Raw genomic sequence first — 9262 nt, forward strand, 5'->3', positions numbered from 1 at the left:
CTATGGAGAAATCCCATTGCTTTTTTGTCGAGGGAAACATGAGTTCTTATTATACATCCAGCTTACTTCCGGATTTTAGGATGCGTCACTGCCACACTAAGTTGATGCGATTTGATTGGATTGTGAGGCAAGGGAAGCCAGCCGCCTCTGGCTTCCCTTGGCATGGCCCTGACCAACCACAGGTTGGCAGGGGCATCACGTGAACCTCATCTGATTGGTCAATCCCTCCATTTTTTTTCACCAAGGGAAGCCAGATTCGGCTGGCCTCCTCTCGCAACAGTGAGTGCAATCTACTGTTTCACCATAACATCTAGAGGGGCGCTGTTTGTTTCATTCTTTGTAAAATACTCAAGGAGAATGGGGGGGAGACGGGCCGGCAGCAACACACAGCAAAGGAGAATTATCGAAACAAAACAGTGTTTTTATTTATTTATTTAAATTATAACTACAATCCGAAAAAACAGGGGAAGCCTGGCTTCCCTTGGCCTCCGGGAGAAAACGCCACTGCCGGCAAAGGCAGACCGCTTCCAGTCAGCAATGACCGAACGAGCCTATAAAGCCGCAGCTTTGTCCGCCAGGGCGCTCAACGTCTCCTCGCTGCTGACCGCCTACCAGGCGGAGCTCTGCGAGGACATGACGGTCAAACCTGAGCCTGCCGTGTGGGATGAAATCGCAGCGATTACGGACATTTGTCTCCGTGTGCAGCGCTGTGCAGTCAGGCAAAGCACTGGGGATAATGGTGGTACAGGAGAGAGCCAGGTGGCTTACCCTGACGAACCTTCCAGACCGGGAAAAAGAGGACGTCTTGGACATGCCTATTGTTCCCGAGGGCATATTTGGCTCCGCTCTAGCTTCGATGCAGCAGTGGTGTGAGTCCAAAAAGAAGGAGGATGAGGCTCTCCAGCTTTGTCTTCCCCAAAGGGTCCAGCCGCCGCCTTCAATGGCCCCGCGGCAGTCCTTCGCTCAGGCTGCCACACGTCCTGCCCGTTTCAAGATCCCGAAACAGCAGAGGCCACAGCCCGCCCCGGGTCTCCAGCCCAGACACGAGGCAAGGACGGGCTGGCCAAGAAAGTCTCCGGTTCCGGCAGCAGCCGCTCAGGCACAGCCGGCCCAGACTTTCAGCCACCAGACGAAGAAGAAGAAGAGGGCGGCCTGACAGCCTCCTCTCCTCGATAAAAGAGCTGGAGGTTCCCTGTTCCCCAGCTCCAGAACACGTTCCAGTGTTAGATGCTCATTTGGACTACCTATGTTGCAAATGTATTATCTTTTCAATTTACACACGGCATCTATTGCACGTCTGTCCATCCTGGGAGAGGGATCTGTCCTCTGTTGCTCTCCCTGAGGTTTCTCCCATTTTTGCCTTTAAACTGTGGGTTTTCTCCGGAAGTTTTTCCTTGTACGATGTGAGGGTCTAAGGACAGAGGGTGTCGTATTGTCATACTGATATTCTGTACACACTGTGAAGACCACTGAGACAAATGTAACATTTGTGATATTGGGCTATATAAATAAACATTGATTGATGTGTTTCCGGGGTGCAACCATGCCCCCATCTTCCCGCCGCCTCGAGTGATGTCAGAACGTCATCCTCAAGTTCGCGCCATGAGGGAAATGGACTTAACATCAACGACAGCAAGCTCCCTTGCTCGTTTAAAACACACAAACACATGTCATCAATATTGTCTTTTAATAAATCATTTTCCACTGTCGTTTCCATGCTTAAAGCCAAGGGCGCAGTCAATAAAAATGAAAAGAAAGACAATAAAAACAATAAACAGTCTGACGTCTACCCCCTTCTAAGAGTGGCTACTACCTCTCTCAGAAGGCGGACGATGGACGGGGCTGTGAAGGCATCACCGCCACGCGCATGCGCAGTGTCGACCGGGGTTGTCAACCTGGGATACCATTGTGTTCAGACACTAGAGGGTCCCATAACACAACAAATAAAGACACAGAGAGCAGACGACAGAGATGTGACATCTCCACTCGCTTTGAGAAGCGAAAAGTGGAGGATGCTCACAGATTCTGCTTGGGTTTTCAAGACAATAACACGGGGTTACAGACTCCAATTCGCTGTCACCCCCCCTCACTTTTCGGGCATTCTGTATTCGCAAGCCCGGGGAGAGTCGGCCTATATTTTAGAGCAAGAGATCCTCTCGTTACTTGACAAGAAGGCTATATCTATAATACCCTCCGAACAGAGTCAGAGCGGCTTTTATTCCAAGTATTTCCTCGTTCCCAAACGGGGAGGGAACGGGATTCGGCCTATACTAGATTTGAGGGCTCTGAACAAATATCTCAAAAGATACAAATTCAGAATGCTCACTCACACATCTCTGTTGTGTCTCTTGCGCCAAAACGATTGGTTCACATCAGTCGACCTGAAAGACGCGTATTTCCACATCCCAGTATATTATCCACACAGGAAATATCTGAGGTTCGCCTTTCTGTTACGAGTACAGAGTACTTTCCTTCGGTCTGTCTCTCAGCCCACGAGTGTTTGTACGGTGTATGGAAGCCGCGATAGCCCCGATAAGACAACAGGGTATTCGCCTGGCAACTTATCTGGATGATTGGCTCCTTCTAGCACAGTCGGAGCAAGAGGCTATTACGCAGACGAATGTCCTCGTAACACACCTGCTCGAACGGGGTTTCGTAATAAACACAGAAAAGAGCATGTTGTCCCCAGCCCAGACTGTACTCTTCCTGGGCCTACGCCTGAATTTGGTGCCCTTTACAGCCCGCTTGTCAGCAGAGAGAGTGAAAGCCTTCAGGGCTTGCCTCGCTCATTTCCAGCCACGCAAATATGTTCTCTTCAGATCATGTCTGCGGTTACTGGGGCTCATGGCGTCAGCCATCCTGGTGGTACGACTGGGACGCTTACACATGATGGAATGTCAGCGCTGGGAGGCCGCCCTCAGACTGGACCCCGTGCGTCATGGCGCGCGGAGAGTGATGGTCACTATGAAATGCGTAATGGCACTGCGCCACTGGCTACACTCGACTTTTCTAGTACGGGGCGTGCCTATGGGTGCTGTCCTATCGCGGAAGGTGGTCACCACAGACGCATGTCTGACGGGCTGGGGGGGTATATACGAAGGTCGACCTGTGAGGGGTCTCTGGAGCAGAGACCTCCAACGGTCACACATAAATTATCTGGAGTTTTTAGCGGTGTTCCTCACCCTGAAACGCTTTCTGCCTTTTCTCAGAGGACATCATGTCCTCGTGAGGACAGACAACACCCACAATATCGTATATAAACCGCCAAGGGGGTTTGCGTTCTCTCCAGTTACACATGCTGGCACGCAAAGTGATCTTATGGAGCTGCGGACGTCTCCTCTCTCTGAGAGCGACGCACGTACCAGGAGTGATGAACCTCGGGGCAGATCTGCTGTCCAGAGGTGCACCACTATATGCAGACTGGACTCTACATCCAATAATTGTGTGTCAGCTGTGGGTGCGTTACGGCCGGGCCGCGGTGGATCTGTTCGCATCAAAAGAAAACGCTCAATGTCAGCTGTTCTTTTCAATGCGCGATTTAAACGCACCGTTAGGCGTGGACGCGCTCGCGCACGCTTGGCCTCCGGTCCTTCTGTACGCGTTCCCACCCCTGGCTCTGATACCCCCAACTCTGGCCAGAGTGAGAGAACAACGCCACACACTGATCCTAATAGCTCCACACTGGCCTGCAATGTACTGGCTGGCGGAGATATATCAGCTGCTGTGCGGGCAGCCGTGGCAGCTCCCGCTACGCAGGGACATACTGTCTCAGGCGGGGGGGGGGGATTTTTCACCCACACCCAGAGCGCTTGGCACTATGGGCCTGGCCCGTGAGTGGTATAACCTGAATACAGTGGGACTCCCTCAGAAGGTGATAAACACTATTCAGAGTGCAAGAGCTTTCTCCACCAGGTCCCTCTATGGCTGTAAGTGGAGGGTGTTTGAGGAGTGGTGCCTTCAAAAAGGACACATCTCTTTTCAATGTCCTGTCGGGGTGATTCTATCATTGCTACAGGACCTGATTGATAAACACAGAGCTTTCTCTACGATCAAAGTGTACCTGGCTGCTATTGCTGCATGCCATGTGGGCTTTGAGGGAAAGACGGCTAGTCAACATCCCTTGGTCTGCCGTTTTATGAAAGGGGCTCGCAGGCTCCTCCCTGTGTCCAGGTCACTGGTGCCCTTATGGGACTTGGCAGTGGTTTTAGATGGGCTCACTCGACCTCCATTTGAACCCCTGGAAGAAGCTGACATGAAACACCTGTCACTGAAGACAGTGTTGTTACTGGCTCTGGCATCTGCCAAGCGAGTCAGTGACATTCATGCGCTCTCTGTACATCCTTCATGCACTCAGTTTGCCCCGGGGCAAACAAGAGTGTTGCTGAAGCCCAACCCTGCCTTTGTACCTAAGGTGGTTGGCTCATGTACCCCCATTGACATTGAGGCATTTCCTCCGCCACTGTGTTCCTCTGAGGAACAGCGGCTGAATTTGCTGTGCCCAGTCCGTGCTTTACGCACCTATATGGACAGGTCAAAAGAGTTTCGATGCAATGACCAACTCTTTGTATCCTGGGCTAACCCTCAGAAGGGCAAGCCCGTTACCAGGCAACGGCTTTCCCACTGGATTGTGGAAGCAATTGCTCTGGCTTATACGAGTCAGGGTTTGCAAGCACCAACGGGCTTGCGTGCTCATTCTACTCGTGGACTGGCTACATCCTGGGCTCTGTTCAAGGGTGTTTCCATCCAAGACATTTGTGCAGCAGCAAGCTGGTCCTCACCGCTCACTTTTGTCCGCTTTTACAGGCTAGATGTCTCTGCTCCAAGTGTGGCCCGCGCAGTGCTGGGCCCCGTGTTGAGACAGGGTTCTAACCTGTTCTGGTTGTTTTGGGTGATTTTTTAGATAAGCATGTCTAGCAATACGGGAGTTTCAATATCCCATAGTGAGACATCGAACGGAGTGTTATGAATGAGAACTATAGGTTACTTACGTAACCCCAGTTCTCAGAGTAACATGAAGTGAGATGTCTCACCAGACGGCCCTTCTTGCTAAGGCGAAGCGAGAAGAGGTGCTTATTTTGAATGACGCTGCGTCGTAGCACAAGCTACTTAAAGGGTGGGTGGATTCCCTGACGTAGACGTCAAGATCACCAGCCAATCAGGATTGGCGTAATGAGATTGATGCTTCTGTTTGCATACGCGTTGAGGCGCATCCCATAGTGAGACATCTATTTCATGTTACTCTGAGAACTGGGGTTACGTAAGTAACCTATAGTTCTTTATTTATAGAGCCCTGATGAGAAGACCTTTTGAAAAACTGGAAGAAATGCCGCCGAAACTGAATACTTGACGTGGATCATATATATATATCAACAATTAAACAACATCTTAGGCAAGGCAAGGCAAGGCAAGGCAAGTTTATTTATATAGCACTTTTCAACACAAGGCAATTCAAAGTGCTTTACAAAAAATGAAAGAGATTAAGAAAATGGCATTTAAAATCAGTCATTAAAAAGAAAAGCTAATAAAATAAACATTAAAAGAAAAAATACATGGATAAAAGTTACAGTGCAGTCAATTAAACATTAAAAGAAAAAAAGTACATGGATAAAAGTTACAGTGCAGTCTAAGATATGAATAGTTCAATTAAAAGCAGAGACAAAAAGAAAAGTCTTCAGCCTGGATTTAAAAGTAGTCAGAGTTGTAGCGGACCTGCAGGTTTCTGGGAGTTTGTTCCAGATATTTGGAGCATAATAACTGAACGCTGCTTTACCATGTTTAGTTCTGACTCTGGGGACAGAAAGCTGACCAGTCCCTGAAGACCTGAGAGATCTGGATGGTTCATAATTTAGCAGGAGGTCAGAAATGTATTTTGGGCCTAAACCATTCAGTGCTTTATAAACCAGCAGCAGTATTTTGAAATCTATTCTTTGACACACAGGAAGCCAGTGTAAAGACTTCAGAACTGGAGTGATGTGATCCACTTTCTTAGTGTTAGTGAGGACTCGAGCAGCAGCGTTCTGAATTAGCTACAGCTTTCTAATAGATTTTTTAGTGAGACCTGTGAAGACACCATTGCAGTAGTCGAGTCTACTGAAGATAAAAGCATGGACAAGTTTTTCCAAATCCTGCTGTGACATTAGTCTTTTAATCCTAGATATATTCTTTAGGTGATAGTAGGCTGATTTAGTAACAGTTTTAATGTGACTGTTGAAACTCAGGTCAGAGTCCATGACTACACCTAGATTTCTGGCTTTATCTGTCGTTTTGAACATCGCACACTGAAGCTCAGTGCTAACTTTTATACGTTCTGACTTGGCTCCAAAAACCATTACCTCAGTTTTATCTTTGTTTAATTGGAGAAAGTTCTGACACATCCAGTCATTGATTTGTTCAATGCACTTACTCAGTGTTTGAATTGGAGCATAGTCTCCTGGTGAAATTGTTACGTACATTTGTGTGTCATCTGCATAGCTATGGTAACTTATTTTGTTGTTCTTCATTATCTGAGCCAGTGGTAGCATGTAGATGTTAAAGAGAAGAGGTCCCAAGATGGAGCCTTGAGGAACCCCACATGTCATATTTGTCAACTCAGATGTGTATTTACCTATAGAAACAAAGTTGTTTCTGTCCTTTAAGTAGGATTCAAACCAATTCAGAACTGTTTCCGAAAGTCCCACCCAGTTTTCCAGTCGGTCTAGTAATATGCTGTGGTCAACAGTGTCAAACGCAGCACTGAGATCTAATAATACTAACACTGAAGTTCTGCCACTGTCTGTGTTTAAGTGGATGTCATTAAAGACCTTTACAAGAGCAGTCTCAGTGCTGTGGTTTGGACGAAAGCCTGACTGGAACACATCAAAACAGTTATTTAAATGCAAGAAATTACTCAACTGTTGAAAAACAACTTTTTCAATGATTTTACCTAGAAATGGGAGGTTTGATATGGGCCTGTAATTGTTCATTACTGAAGCATCTAGATTATTCTTTTTTAAGAGCGGTTTAATGACTGCAGTTTTCAGGGCCTGTGGAAAAATACCTGAGTGAAGAGATTTGTTTACTATATGAAGTAGATCTGAGGCCATGCAAGGCAAAACATCTTTGAAAAATCCTGTTGGAATAATATCAAGGCAGCAAGAGGAGGATTTCAGAAGTTGAATAATGTCCTCTAGGTTTTTATCATTAATCTGATGGAATTGTGTCATGATGTCTGAATTGATGTTAAGTGGAGATAGGGACAACACATTTGCTGTTCCTGATGCAGAGGCACTAACTGCTTGTCTGATTTTCTGAATTTTGTCAGTGAAAAAGGAGGCAAAATCATTGCACGCCCTGGTGGATAGAAATTCAGAGGCTACTGACACTGGGGGGTTAGTTAGTCTGTTGACGGTAGCAAACAAGGCACGTGCGTTGTTTTTGTTTTTGGTAATGATGTCAGAGAAGAACGATTGTCGTGCGTTTTTCAATTCCAAATTATAAAGGACAAGTCTCTCTTTATAGATTTCAAAGTGAACCTGGAGATTTGTTTTTCGCCACCTGCGTTCAGCTTTTCGACATTCTCTTTTTTCTGTTTTCACGGTCATGGCCTTTCTCCATGGAGATATTTTCTTGCCAGACACTTCCTTTAACCTAGTTGGAGCAATGGCATCTATAACATTTTTAATTTTTGAATTAAAATGATCTACTAGCTCATTTACTGAGATGTTGGCAGGGGCAACTGTGGAAGAGAAATTCTGAGTAAACATTTCCCTAGTATTTTCAGTTAAATATCGCTTTGTGGTTACCTCTTTTTGAACATTTTTGTGAACAGAAATAGAGCTCTCAAAGAAAACACAGGAATGGTCAGAGAGTGACACATCAGTCACCACAACCTTAGAGATATTCACACCCTTTGAGATAATTAAGTCCAGAGTGTGCCCCTTATTGTGCGTGGGCTCCGTCACATGCTGAGTCAGTCCATAGCTATCAAGAACACAAAATAGTTCTTTAGCCCCTCTGTCCTGGGGGTTGTCAACATGGATGTTAAAATCACCAACAATGACTAGACTGTCAAAGTCAATACACACTATAGACAGCAGTTCAGTAAAGTCATCAAAAAAGCTTGCACAGTATTTGGGTGGTCTATAGATATTTAGGAACATAGCTCGAGAGGAGCATTTCAGCCGAAGGGCCACATATTCAAAATAATCAAAGTTTCCATACGATGTCTTCCTGCATTGAAGGGAATCATTGAACAGAATAGCAACTCCACCCCCTTTCTTATGCATTCTTTCCTGACTCATAAAACTAAAGTTGGGAGGGGTTGATTCGATAAGAACAGCTGCACTGTTATTTTGTTCAATCCAAGTTTCTGTTAAAAACATAAAATCGAGATTGTGCTCAGTGATAAAATCATTGATTAAAAATGTTTTTCCTGCCAAAGACCTGACATTTAATAAAGCTAGTTTAAGTTTGTTAAACACACTATCAGTCATGTTTTTTGTAACAAGCTGTGGCTGACATGGAATCACTGCTAAATTAGATACACTCACACAAACGTTTGAGCGCTTCCTGTTTCTATGATTCACCGCTCTTAATCTATTACCTATCAACACAGATATCGGCAAAGCTACTGGCAGGCAGGGCCCCGACATGTCCTGGAAAGAGTTGAGAGTGCCATACGCCCTTGAGCCTGGACCCATCACATATCAGTAATCATTTGTTGTGTTTTGTACACACACATCCTTATCAGGCTTCTTACATTTCTCTTCACACAATACGTCTCCTTGCAGTATCAACACTAATTCGGCTGACTTTTACATTTGATCTAATTCGTAGATAGGTTATATTTACACCATAACGGTGCACAGCTGATATAAAAGGACTTGTAGTTTTTAAAGATATTACTGATTTTCTTTGAATATAAGAATGTAAATACTGAGTCTGAAATAGTATGGCAATATGCTGTAAAATTATGTGAAAGCATGAATAAAACTACACATCTTCAGATGTTGTACATGCATAAGTGTCCTACACTAATAATACAAAGTTATTATGGCTGTGTGTACCTTATGTGCACCGCCTAGTGGTTAAAGCACGTTATTGAATTATTGTTTTTATGTGTTATATTTGATTTAAAAATATTAAGAGTACATACTTTCATAGGGGGAAAGTAGAAGGTCTGTGATAGAAATATAGAATATAAAAAATCAAGAAGATACTATAAGTGATCTCTACAATAAAACAGTTTAGTGCAGGATGTACAAAGATATTAATAGGAGGATGT

General features: G+C 45.3%; 1 pseudogene; it reads left to right on the forward strand.

The window, feature by feature from the left end:
• The first annotated feature begins 856 nt into the window (after positions 1-856).
• LOC117536324 lies at positions 857-3848 on the forward strand (annotated as a pseudogene).
• The last annotated feature ends 5414 nt before the right edge of the window (positions 3849-9262 follow it).

The sequence above is a fragment of the Gymnodraco acuticeps genome, unplaced genomic scaffold, assembly GCF_902827175.1.
Source record: "Gymnodraco acuticeps unplaced genomic scaffold, fGymAcu1.1, whole genome shotgun sequence".
Taxonomy (NCBI): Eukaryota; Metazoa; Chordata; class Actinopteri; order Perciformes; family Bathydraconidae; genus Gymnodraco; species Gymnodraco acuticeps.